General features: G+C 46.4%; 1 protein-coding gene across 9 annotated transcripts in view; it reads right to left on the bottom strand.

Annotated features, from left to right (window-relative positions):
• The window catches only part of NF1 (neurofibromin 1), a 3,279,657-nt gene that overhangs the window by 1,518,045 nt on the left and 1,747,485 nt on the right, over positions 1-14,127 (bottom strand). The gene's annotated exons all lie outside the window — the stretch shown is intronic.

Below are 14,127 nucleotides of genomic sequence, written 5' to 3'. Positions count from 1 at the left end.
TTCTTGATGTTCCCTCAGTATCGTGCTCGAAGGACTTAGAAAATGACTGCCGGGTATTTTAATGGCAATCTGCGGTGTGCCAGTTTTGCTGAGCGTTCCTTCACAGCCTTCGGATTCATTGCCACACAAACAGATTGCTCCATATCACGGCTGACACTGAGACATCACATACAGATAGCGTGCAGGTCTAGGAGGGATGAGGGACATATTAGAGTTGCAGTCCTCACTGCATTTCAAATCTGACAGTTTAGGCCCTGACATACTGGCATAATATGAATTTGTATTCGATTCAAACCAATGAGCGTGATCCGAGTAGCATGCGGAGCATGCAGAAAAAAGCAACCGAGGTAAGGAGGCGTAGTGCATCCCTTTAGTACGTTGATCTGCGTCACATCTGTTATTGAAGAGTGGCACGGTCGAATACGAGGGAGTTGTCCAGAGATTATTCTGAGCAGCACTACGCCCATTGTGTACAAGATTTCAGAGCAGCTGATGCTGGATGAATATTGATCAAGATGAGGTATCTGTGGGAGAATGCAATCCACTCAATGACATTTATGTAAAGCAAGAAATGTATTAGTATTAAAACAAAAAAATAACAGCTGAAGAGTCTGTACAATTGACTCATTCTTATTTGTACACATACTATTGTGTTGATGTTCAAATGAAAATGGGCTGCAAATGGCATGTGGCATCAGCACAACTGGAACAAGTTAAAAACATTTAAATTGGATTTTTGAAAAACGTTTTTTAATCAAATTGGATTTTATTACCAAAATTGGAGGTTTGGAAGGGTTCTAAGGGTTGGTGAGGAGGCAGTCTAAAAAGAAAAATAAATGCATTTAGTTGTCTGCATCCTTAAGAGCAGTCTGTCTTGGGTTGAAAATGCTATGCATTATGCAAGATTAGGACAACTTTCTGGAGCCAAAATCTTGCATTTAAGCAAATTAGCATACCCACAAGACACTTCTCATGTTGCGTTGCATCTCACAGTTATGGCTACTTAGTGGTGCTGTTGCATGTGTGACTTTGCTATATACAGTTCATATATTGTGAGGAACCCATGGGCCTCATCATTTCTTTCAGCTTAAATGCCTCTTCTCACGTGCCCAGGGAAAGCCCATCACCACTAGATCATAACACTGAGGGTGGAGATGCGAGGCAGGATCACCTGGGTAAAGGGTCCGTGGAGAGAGGATATCCGCAGGTGAGACATGGGATGCCCCCTTTTCTGACACGAATATACCCTCCCCTCCCCAGACCTTTGCAGGTTATCACCATTACCCTCTGTTACATACACCCACTGTCCCACATTCATATCACCATATTACTGGGTCGAGGAAGAGGCGACTAGGAGTCGTACACACCAACTTGTCATTTCACCACTCGGGTACTGAGACGAAGAAGAGACCCGAGAACGGTTGTGAGGGTCAGGCATGTCCCAATAACTATGGTCAGGCAATTGGAGCCAAGGGCTCCCACCCGCAAACTGTTAAATGGTTGCAGGTGTATAAAAGAGGAAATCAGAAGCAGAGGAAAGACCAGAGTAGAGTTCAAGTTGGAGAGATCCAGCTGCGCAGGAGAGCGCAACAATCCGAGGTGGAGCTGGCAGAATATGGGACGGTGAAAAGGACGTGGACTACTGCAGAGAAACCAGCGAGACACTGAGGCCAGAGCGGGCTGGGAGAGGGTCAGGAGCCGTTTGGAGTGGGGAGCACATAGACCTCCCCAACACAGCCAACTGCTGCAGGAGAGGCTTGAGGAAGCAAGCACTGCTCACTGGAGTGCCCCAGGAGTGAGAGGAGCCAGCGAAAGAGTTAAACTAGAGCACCCGGAGGAGCTGCCGCACACCGGTGAGTGACAGGGAAGTACCTCTCAGGCCAGGACGCTCTAGGGGATGGTGTGTTTAACAGCAGATGCCGGTCAAGTGCAAATACATGACAAATGGGTCTGGAGACCAAACATGAATACCAAATAAGATGCCAATCTCACATTGAGTTTTGAATGCTGAACTAAGGAAAATATGCGAATATCATAGCAAGTGATGTGCATTTGCAAATGAGATGAAGTTAAAGAGAAAGCATTTGCGAACAAAGAGAAACAATTAAAAAACAAAACACTATTGGATAGTCTGAAAGCAAAGTGGCAACCAGGAGAGATACTATGAAGAAAAGTGTGAGTGACACATGTTGGTGAAGGCAAGAAGACATTAGAGTGAATCAGAAGCCTATGTGGACTTATGACACAGATACAGAAAGGAAACCGGTGTGAAGGGAGTCCTATGAGAAAGAATGAACTGTTGTAAAGTGTCACGGGTTATTGGTTGCACAACCTGTGATGGTTGGACTGTGTGGTTCAACAACTGCTCCTAGACTGAGGAACCCTTACGTGGAGTAAACCAAGGGAAGTCAAGAGGCTGAGGCTAGTCGGCCTAAGATTGTTCAAGTGACAGAAAGAAAAGGCAAATTAAGGAAGTTGCTTCCATTTTTGGAACTGTGTTGAACTTCGTTAAGGGAGCCAAGAGCAAGCCAGGAGCTGGAAGAAGCTCAGAACTGTCATTTGGAACACAGTTTCTTTGGTTGACGATATCCCTGCATATTGTTTAGCTTTAGTTCCGAGGGCAAGTATAGGTTTTGGACACAGACAGACTTAAGTTGAACTTACTGACTTGGACTACCCTTAGTTTATTTAGGTAGGGAAATACCACCTTAGCATAGGGCAAGTTAGGCCTTACACCATCCTGACATTTGAGTTAATAAAGATCTTTTGTTTGAACTTTGAATCTGTTGTCTAGGTCTTGCTTTATGATGCTGTCACAATATACATATACTTGGTGGCATTCATCATCCTGGGGTTACGGTAAAACCAATAAACCGTTTACCTTTATGAACATTCTATTGCAAATACCTTTTGAATTGTGACATATTGGTAACAATTTACAGGGCAATTGCCAGGTGTAGGCCCCCCCTCCCAAAATTGCAAAATTAGAATGAAACAAGGCTTTCTGGCCCTTAACTCTTTAACCTCCCCATAGGCAAAAAGGGGCATCCTTTTAACAAGCGCAAAGTGAAAATGACTGGACTGATTTGTGCTCAAACAAGAGACGATGGACAGAATGCGGTGCAGACATTACTATGGTCATTTGGTGTAAATCTGTCCAGTCGATTTTTTTTTGTTGATTTTTATTTATTTTTAAAATGGCAGAAATTGCTACCTAATACCATAAAACAGTTTATAGACCTCTGAGGTTACATTGCAGCACTGAAGCTTTTCAGAAATAAAAAGCTGGCTTCTATTTATTGCTCGATGCAAGAAGTTTGTGATGGTCCTGTTGGAATGGAAAAAAGAAAAGCACTCAAAATTATATTTAGAGGCAGGAAGAGGATTTTCTAGTCATGATGGATGCGGTATGATTAAAGAATACCAGTGGGTGGGTTTTACACTTGGAGGACTATGTTTTCATCATACCCTGCATGCCAGATCCCATCCCTCTTGACTCAGCCATGCCACTCTGACTCCGGATGTTTTGTTCGCAGTACATATAACACGTCACTATGCCCCCATTCCTCAGTTCCCCACCTTTTTTCCCTGTGAGTTCAGCAGCCGCGGATGAAGAATCCAAACGATTCGGCTTAAGAGAAGCCAAAATAGATGCGTTTCATTGTGAGGAAGAGACACTGTTCAGTGATCAAAAGACTGACAGTACACCATCAGCAGAGCACCACAACGTACCCAACAAATCAAACATCGCAACCTTAAGTTGTCCCACTGCTGGAGAGACAAAAAAAGGCAACAGACACTTTCATAATGGGGCAGGATGGGGGAGGAGGGCAATGAGGAATCAACGGGACAAGAATCTATAGAAAGAACATTACTGATAAGTAATTTCTACTTCAATGGATTGCATCTTCTTGCAGATTCCTCATCTGATAAACTCCCAAAGCAGTACCGCATATTGAGGCAGTATGAAAGCCTCAAATGAGAAAGCCCTGTAACAGCACTCTTCCTAATCGGTTGTCAGTACCCCACGCCAGCTCCAGACAGTAGTGTTTTGTGAACATGTGAGCGATGATCAAGTCGCAGCCCGAAACATCGCCATCACAGACACAGCCTTTTGCAGTGCCATGAAGTAGCCACACCCCTTGGTGGAATGTGCCATGATGCCAGACTCCCTTCCGGCTTTCTAATAGCATTCTGCGATGCAGAGAATTATCCAACATGAAATTGTCTGCTTAGACACAGCCAGGCCTTTCCTGGATTGTGAGAAGGCAATGAACAATTGCTTGTCACGTCTAAAACCTGCCGTCCTGGCCATGTAGTAGTGAGCGCCCTTTTCGGGTCTAGCCTGTGCAGCTTGTCCTCATCTTTAAAAGGGTGAGGAGGAGGGTAAATAAAATGGTAGGTCAATGCTTTGAGAGAAGTGAAACTGACATCACCGTAGGAAGGAATTTGGGTCAGACTTTAAGTGATGCCTTCACTTTGAAGAAGCGCAGAAATTGAGTTTTACAAGAGCCTGGAGCTCTTTACACGCCTAGCTGACGTGAGAAAGCTGTCTTAAGGGATGAGCAAAATAACTGAATAAGAATGCATCAGCTCGAATAGAGGTGCCATAAAAAAAGATCAGCACCAAATTGAGGTCCCAATCCGGAACCACATATGGTGTAGGCAGGAGCCTACTTTTACAAGCCCCTTTGGAAATTGGGTCATAACCGGGATGGAAAAAAATGAGCCCTGTTCTGGAAACCTCTTGAACCGGGAAAAGCCTTACTGTGCTTCTCTGAAGGCCTGATGAGGCTAGGGATAGGAAAAATTCCAACCATATGGTGGTGGGGCATGAGATGGTCTATCCGGCACTCTCTAAGCCACGCCTCAAATCTTCCCCACCTCCATGCTTACAACGATCTAGTGAAAGGTCTGCGTGCAGCCAGCAACACCAAGTACTACTTCTGAGAGATCCCAGCCATAATGCCACATCCTCTCAAGAGACACACATGTAGGTTTAGTGACTCTGGATTCGGGTGCAGCACCCAACCTTCCGACTGGGTTAGAAGGTCTGGCCTCCAAGGAAACCAGCGAGGCAGCAGGTGGCCATTTCTGAGTACCATGTCCTCCTCACCCAGTCTGGGGAGATCAAGATAATGGTGGCCTGAAACTTCAATCTCTTGAGAACACAGGATGAAAGGTGTCAGTGGAAACGTGTAGTCATGTATGAAAACAGATTCCATCAGGAACTCGTCACCTAGTGTACCCCTCACTGGGGATTCCCTCGAGCAGAACTACCTGCACTTCGCGTTGGCCCTTGTGAAAAACAGATCAACTGTCGGGGTACTCCACCGGGCGAAGATCTCCAGGACTTCGGGGGACAATTCCCCCACTCATGTGAGACCATGCACTGCCAGCTCAGAATGTCTGCCAGCCCGTTCTCCGCTCCTGCTAATGGGCTGCAGAAGCAGAAACCTCATTCTCCAACAACCAGAGCCAAAGTTTCAAGCCCCACCCCTGCAAAGGAGCAGTGACTGCAGACCGCATTGCTTTTTGAGGTAATGCAGGGCCACAGTCCAATCAGTCAGAAGCAGAACAGGATTCAACCCTCGGGAATGGTCAAAAGCAATCAGGGCTAGTCTGAGCGCTCTCATATCCAGCCTGTTGAGGAGCCACCAGCGTTGCACTGGGGACCAAAGGTCAGTTGCAGATCCACAAAGTGAGCAACGCAGCCATTCAGGGACACATCAGTGACCACCTGGGACAGGGGCCACGGTTGCCAAAAGGGTTCCCCCCATCAACATGCTCTCCCTGCTGGCCCACCATCAGACGTAGTTTGCCACCAACTTCAACAACTTGAGGATGTCCTTCATGTTGCCCAAGTACTGGGGCTACTGATCCCTCAAAATGATAGGCGCATCTGCAGCCTGGCTTCTGGCACAAGAACAATGCAAGGCCATGAAGCCTAACAGACGGGAAGGAAGCCGCTGGTAAGCTGTCATGGCTCTGTAAAAGATCGGCCATCTGTCTGACATTGGTGACACTCTCCTCGAGAGGGAAAGTCTACCCTGATCCGGTGTCCAGGACTGCCCCAATGAACTGGAGCCTCGCAGTTGGTGTGACATGGGATATCTGGCAGTTCAGGGAGAAGCGCACACTATGAAGCAGTGAACAGGTTTCCTTGATAACTGCTCTGGGGCCTTTCCTCGGATCAGTCAGTCGTCCAGGTAAGGGAATACATGGACGCTGGATCTTCCGAGATGCACGGCCAACATCAATTTAGTGAAAACCCTGGTGTAGCGATGAAGCCAAAAGGGAGCAAATCTCAGGAACCGCCTGTCCTTCAGACAGATCAGCATGTGGAAATAAGTGTCCTGAAGGTCCAGACACCAACCAGTCCAGGAGCTGTAGAGCCTGGAAAATGTCTTTAAATGTCACCATCTTGAACTTGTGCTTCCTCATGAACTTTTTCAAGGCCATGAGGGCCAGGATGGGATGGAGTCGTCCTCCTTTCTTGAGTATCAGAAAGTATCAAGAATCCCAGCTTGATGCTCTCTCCTCGGGTGGCACCTCTTCCACTGCACCCTTTATAAGCAAGGCTCCAAGTTCTTTCTGGAGCACCTATTCCGGTTGCTGGGGATGGGCGGGTGGTGTCTTTCTGGAGATGTTTTTAGAAAAGGCAGCCAAGTAACCCCATTTGAAGAGCTATAAGGCCCAGGGATCCGAAGTTATTGCCTTCCAACCGTCCCTCTCCCTCCAACCAGGGAAAAGTGGAGAGGACTCAAACTAGCTTAGTGGGAGCCCCCGATGATGCTGCGGGCTGCGGGCCTGTAGAGGCCCCTCTGCCCCATTTGGGATGCGAAAAAAACCTCTGCCCTTGCTGGCTTGCAGGAGGCTGTGCCTTCCTTCCAAACAGGACACACCGCCTGTAACCACTACCTCTAGACAAGAAGCTGAAGGATTGCTTGGCTGGATGTTGCACAGCTAGGCCCAGCGACTTAGCAGCTAACTTTGAGTTCTTAAATTTCTCCAAAGACTTGTCAGCTTTATTATGGGCGAGCAAGTGCTCACCGTCGAACACCATGTCCAGGAGCTTGACTTGGACGTTGGGTGATAACCCTGAACTGTGGAGCTAAGCAGGCCTCTACAATACTGTGGATATCCCCATGGCATGGCGTATGCAAGCAGCAGTGTCCAGGACCACCTGCAGTGCTCGACATGCCATCTCCATCCCATCATCAATGAAACTCAAAAAGCCATCCGTCACCTCTGCAGCTGGGAGGTGATTTGCAGTTTCCAGTATAATCCTCCACAGCCCGTGGCCGTATTGAAAGTGCAGGAGGCATTGCCTTCTGGCCCATGTTCCCTGATGCAAACATTTTGTTGGCCCGTCCGTGGGGAGGTTGGAGGCGGATGTGGCCGGTCTAGAGCTCACTGTGGTGGCTTGAACCACCAGACCTTCTGATGTAAGGTGAGATGACAGGAAGGGCAAGTCTCCCCTAGCCGGATTGTACATTTTAGTAAGTTCGGCATTTAAAGTTGAAGTGGAACATGGGTTCTGCCATAGTGTAGCAATGGGTTTGGATATGGCAACAGTAAAGGGTAATGCCCTCGCAGTCGGTGGTCCTTTGTCCAGAATGTCCGCGAGTTTGTATGAAGGCTCCAACCACCCTTTCTACAGTTTTCCTGTACTGGGCATTGGGTTGACCATAGGGAAATGGCTTCTGCAAATTGATGTCAGGAGGCCAGGAATTCTGCATGGTCCGTGAAATAAAACAGCCTAATGGCTCCATGCTAAAAGGGACCCGATCACCCTTCTCAGTAATGTTGAGCTTGAGGACATATGACCTGGCATGGTCACCTTGACGCCAGACCCTCCGGGCGCAAGTGGTTCCTCACTCGCCTGGGGCATTGAGGCCAGAGCTGTACTCACCATGGCCTTTTGGAAGAGTTGGAGCATTTGATCCTTAAACACCTCCCACTCATCCCTTAGGGCATCCGTAGCTGGATAGAACATATCATGCTCCTCTGACTAGTTGGAGATGTGTCTTCGAGCGTGGGGCCATCGTTGTCAAGGCCCGATGACCTAACAGTCAAACATTCCGGAGACTTTGATGGAGGCCGCCCGAGCACTAGCTTCGCCGACCATTCTCTGATAGGAACCGCACTGCTCAATGCTGTGTTCCTTCCTAAGACACTACATGCAGATTGTGCGTGTCTGTGATTGACATTTTCGAGCTGCAGTCTTGGCAGCATTTGAATCCCAAATCTTTATGGCACGACCTATCAGCGCTGAATGAACAAAACATTTCTCATTGAAGACAACCGTTCCAAAAACAGCATGCAGAGCGTGCAGAAAAAAAGGAACAGAGGTACAGGGTTGGAGTGGTGTGCTATATGTACTGCCGACATCACATCCAGAGTCGAGGAGTGGCGCGGCGGCCAAGTTTAGTTGGATCGATGGTCGACATCAAGTTGCACTATGCCCCATTTTGAAACGTTTCAGAGCAGCCGACGCTGGAAGGGATATCGATCAAATGGGGAATATGCGGGGAAAATGCAATCCACTGCAATACAGTTCGGAGTATTACCAATAAAGTAGTGGAACAGATAACCAGCACTCACTTAGGCTATGGGAGCTCCAAGGGTTTCTTTGGTAAAGCAGCAGGGGGGTGTTTATCCCTGCAGGGGGGTTATCCCTGGGCTCTTAAAACTTTTGTAATGAAGGAAACCCTCCTGGACTGCTTGTATAGAATGAGTCTACAATTTAAATATCACCCAAATCCTTCAACACTGGTCCAATCCGATTAAATGGATGGAGATGGAACCAAGCATAACAAGGAGCCATCAAACCTTTCAGTGGACCTGTTCATCCATACCCTTACATCAATAGAAAACACAATATTGAAATACATGACGAACAAACATGACAGTTTTAAATTCAGAGTTGAATTCAAACAGTTCATGAGAAAAATACACCGTCGCCATTATTTCCAAAATGAAACATACAAGTTCAAACCATACGAGTCCAGCCTAATGAATCCACCAGACTTCACACCTCTGTTGCATAGTCATAGTGCAGAAGCTATTGACTTTGAAAGAACAGTTCTGGCAGGCTTGGAAAAAATAGATAAAAAGCCATTTCAAAACATCTCTAGAAAAGAAAGACAAGCAATAACCAACCTGGCAATAAAACAATTATCCGACAGAGAGCTGACAAAGGATAGTGATACTAGACAAAGAAAAGTACATCAAAGAATGCAAGAGACAACTGGACGATGTGACCAGCTACGAGAAACTAGATACAGACCCCACGACGAGACTACAAGGCACCATCAAATTCAAAGTAGATAAAGCCCTAGAAACAGATAAAATGTTGTTTGTGAGCACCTACTCAGACCGGTCTAACAAGGCAACTAAATCTATCAAAAAGAATTGGAAAATTCTGCAATGCGGCAAGACGCCCCTAGGACCTCCAATGATGGCTTTTAAAAGGAGCAAAAACATAAAAGACCATATTATGAGAAATGACATCCGCCCCAAAGTACAGAAACAACCAAGCTTCACTGAAACGTGGGGGTGGAGACCACCAGAGGACATGTGCCGTGTGGAAAATGTAAATGTTGTGCCACTATGGAAAGAACTAAGGAGGTTGACATAGTTCTGACGACAAAGTGGAATCAAACATTAACAAACTGCAATACTGAAATGGTAGTAAATGCCATCTGGTGTCCCTGCCCAAAGTTATATATAGGGAAGACGATGAGAAAAATTAAGATATGGATTAGTGAACATACGAGCTGTATCCAAAATAAAATAAAAGAAGCCCCAATGGTAGACCATTTCCTAAGATCAGGACACAGCTGTGAAGAAATAAAATGGACTGTGCTCTACAGACTAACAAGAAGCAAGGACACTAATGCAGACAAAGACTGGCTGATCAAGAAAGAAAATTATAAGTTAGGCCATCATGTTAGCACCAATGACATTTGGTAATATAAAGATAAATGAAACACAAAGAGTAAAGATCAAGAAGATGATATAGGATGCGGACCAGATGAAGAACCGAGAGGGGAGACTAAATAAAAGGCTATCTGAAACAGTAATGGCCAAATAATATGCAAACACAATGGGCAATTGATGATCCCAATGGGAAAGGTGAAATACTATACTTAACTCTTTCTGTTCAAAGCAGCCAGCGTGCAAAATATTTGTTGCGAAAAACATAATTGAAGAAAATTAAGAATATAATGTAACACTTGGCTAGACTCTAACAGGAACATCGCACAAAATAGATTAAACAGGATTGGAATGCTGCAATCTAGCCAGCACAGTGGGATAAGACACCATTTGTCCCCCCACCCCCTAATCCCTCAACAGGAGTCATGGCAACAACATGATAAATGCTTGCGGAACAAGAATGGAAAAAGAAGACTGCCACAGCCATGCATATAGGGGACTGCATACTGAGTGAAAATATCCTATATGCGACTATATAGAGCAGTACCCATATCTGTGTATAGATATTGTCATATCCTCACATGTACAAAAGCAAAGCTTTAATTCTAATTTCACCAATAATGTTCACAATAATTAGGCTGTCGACGCAGAAAAGATAAGGAATGAGAACCAAGAACTGGTTTCCTTAGGAATGAACATAACACACTTTGAACTCCACCGGTAAACCACATATATGAGGAAGCCGCTAAAACAAGGAACCCAAGTTAGAAGGATACAGAGGACTGCAACCTCATTTACACATAACGAGGTTACCCAGGGAAACTCAAACACTCCAGAAGATAATTCTGCGCAGCGGACCAGTAAGGTGAGAATCCTCTTGCGATGGGAGACAGGCAGCCAGCATCAGACCCACACACAAATGAGTAAGTCTATCACTGATGTCCTTACAAACAGGACCCCTACGGGTAACATTAGCCAACAACCGAGACCACATGATTAACAGAGTTTTCACCTCAGGCAGGTTGTGGTTTAATTCAGCACCGAAAAGAAAACCATTAGGCATGTAGACCTAGGACAACCGCCATTAGCAGACGTACAAACTAGAGAGCGTACAAAGCCCCCAACGTACAAGTAAGTTAGAACCCAATTTACTTGTATTAAGTGGTTTCTTCCACTCCTGCCCATTACATATAAGTATGTATAGTCTCATTTCTACACAGATGCGTAGTGATATTACCATACCAGCATACCCAACTACAGGAATCAAGTCACTAGCAGCAAGTACACAAATAGGAGTGCTGGCCTGCTAGGAGACGCTAAGGATTGCTGGTGTGCTGTCCTGCAGAATTGCTTGAGTCTGCCTTCCATTACCATCATCAAAGAAGGAGGGGCCAGTCCTTCAGACACACCACTCCTGACGCAGAGCATCGCAGAGTGATGGCAGAGGACTTGCAACAGAATGCCGGTGGAGGCTGTGCAAAGGAGGAACTTCAGAGGTGTGACAAAGAAGATCTGAGGCTGCTCCTGCTGATCATTGGACATGGGCCTGTTAGCAACATTGGGACAGGGAGGCCTCCTGAGGACTTGCAGACAAGCGAGGCTCCAATTAAACTGAGGTAAAGGGGTGCAGGAGGGGGCTGCTTGTCTCCCATAACACTGGCCTCTGGTGCAATCGCTAAGGATTTGGGCAAGCCAGAACTAACCAGGCAGCAGTGGTCTGCGTCACGTCTTTGGGCGACCTCTCATCCAGCTTGCCGGAGGTTTTCCCCTGTTGCAGGCTCGAGACGTCGGGCGTATGTAGTGAGCCCTTGCGGCTTCAATGCGAGTTTCCTGGAACGGCGTAGAACACAGAAGGGTTAGTTGCTGTGGGAGGAGCTGGGGATGACTTGCCTGGCAATGTTGAGGACACACAAAACAACGCACCAGTTTTCTGCGGCCAGAGTGAGGCTCCTAAGCTTATAAAGCCCAAATACCAGACAGGCATTTTGTCTGTGAAGAGGGCCCTGGTTAAAAAAAAAAAAAAAGGGGCGTGGCCTACCGCTAAAATCTAGGAGCAAATCCCTCTCGGGAAGTAAAACTATCAAGTGGCACATCAAAGCACGGGTGCAGACTGTGTTGCTGAATAAAAAAGATTCTGGCCTTCTATTAGAGTAATATTCGGGCAACATATCAGATGTGGATCTGCTGGAGGGAACCGCCCTGACTGTCGTTCAGCAAAAGGGGCTCCCAGTAGACCCTACTAGAGAATTGACAAATGGGGGGTCCTATTTATATGCAGAGAGAGAGGATAACCACCCTCCTGTTAAGTCTGCTCTGGACTGTAGGACCTCTGTACCAACGATGCCCCCCAGCCTGCTTAAAAGGGGGGGCATAGTCCCTCAGGATACGGGGACGGGGCAGAGTCCCAACAGGAATATAACTGAAGCAATATTAAACCTAACCATTGACATAGAGCTGGCTGGGGCGAACATTGTGGAAGAGGGAGCCCGCCTTGCGATTGAGAAACACATTGCCGTCCTCGCTCTCCAGCTGTCCTCGAATAACATGGCCAGAGGCAAAAAAAGACGCATCGGAGAACCGGAAGATGACTTGATCCGGATCTCAAGGGCTTCCCAAAAGAAGCTGAAATTGGGACGGTGCATCGAGCCAAGCAAGTCAAATAAAGGGCCACTCTTTTAACCAGCCTGAGAAGGCCCCCACTAAGACAAAGAGGACATCCACAAGTTCCATCAGGCAGAGACTTAGGGCCACGTCGAATCCAGGAAACCGCTCAACTACAAATATATACTGCTCTGCCTTCAACCAGCTCCCAGGCAACTAGGAACCGCCATATGGAGTGTAGGAACATAGTTGATACTGGCTTTCCAGTCGAAGTGCCTTTGAACACAATCAAACTCTGATCTTTTTTTGATTTTTGCCAAGGACTCCCACAAGGTTTTGTAACCTTCACTGAAAACTAAAGAAAAAAAAGGCAAAGATCCAGTAAAGAAACCAAAAAACATCAAGACATCAAAAGCTACTTGTGGAGGTGGTTCAAGAAACTTCATTAGAAATATTAGAACCATCGCAATGACTCCATGCAGTGACATACCATTAGCCAAGCAACATGTTGAAGGTACAAATAAATTGACTAAGCTAAAGGACACCCGCGAAAACCCCAAAACTGACAGATCAATAGAGGTGGAAACCCTGGACTCAGAAGTTGAGGAAGGTCCAACTCCTGCAGTTATCGACTTATGAAGATTATGTATCAGAAGGTCAGGAGTCTGATCCTAGGGCATGCTCTATAAGGAGTAAGGTGACTCTAAACAACCTAGCCATGGTCCCTCAAGCAACAAATCATTGGAAACCCTAGAAGCGAAGAGGGAAAAAAAAACGGCATTGAAGATGGTCTCACTAGGGAGGCAATCGGAGGTGTTCGAGAAAATGATGGCACACTCCAGAAGGGACCATTCACAGCGAAAGTGGGAAAAGAGAACTTTCCCCAAGAATGGCCGGTGAGGGTCCCCGTTACTTCGAGAGGAGGGGAATCTCCCTTTGAAGCTGCAAGCAGCCCATAAGGCTTCTCATAAGATCTTTTCGGAAAGAGTATTGCAGGCCGACAATGGCCTTTTACTAAACTGAGCCAACATTATGAGTCTCCTATACACTGTACCCCAATTTAGAATTATTGAATCAAACGATATCAAGATTGTGGATTTTCCGAGCGAAAAAGAGACAGACCGGGTCCTTTTGCACATGGTGTCTTCTGCCTTGATAGTTCTTATGTTTAAGGCAAATGGCGATTTGAGGGCCTTTGGCTTTGATCTAAAAGGACACGACCCTCCGAACAGCCAAGTTTCAGACTCAGGCCTGTGGGTCGCAAAAGAAAAACAAGGAGACCAGAAAAGAGATCACTCGGTAGAAGATAACGAAACGTCCAAGCCCAACAGACACATCCTGCCCGTTATTCTCAGCCCTAAAGCATTGAGGATCACCATAAAAGGAAAATCTAATGTGAGATCGCAGGAGAGCACCAGTGGGAGAGAGGACTTAATCACAAGGTTCTCTAATGAAGATTCATGGGGATGGCTATCGAATGTTCTTGCTGCTCCCGTGAGCGACTAGAGTGAGAAGAGTCAGGGCCGGGAGTCCTTTCACATTGGATCCTGGAACTCCAGGGGACTCGCCCATTTGCTTAGATCA

This window comes from Ambystoma mexicanum, chromosome 9 (assembly GCF_040938575.1).
Source record: "Ambystoma mexicanum isolate Mex_15411 chromosome 9, UKY_AmexF1_1, whole genome shotgun sequence".
In the NCBI taxonomy this organism is placed as follows: domain Eukaryota; kingdom Metazoa; phylum Chordata; class Amphibia; order Caudata; family Ambystomatidae; genus Ambystoma; species Ambystoma mexicanum.
This window is presented reverse-complemented; position numbering and strand designations above follow the sequence as displayed.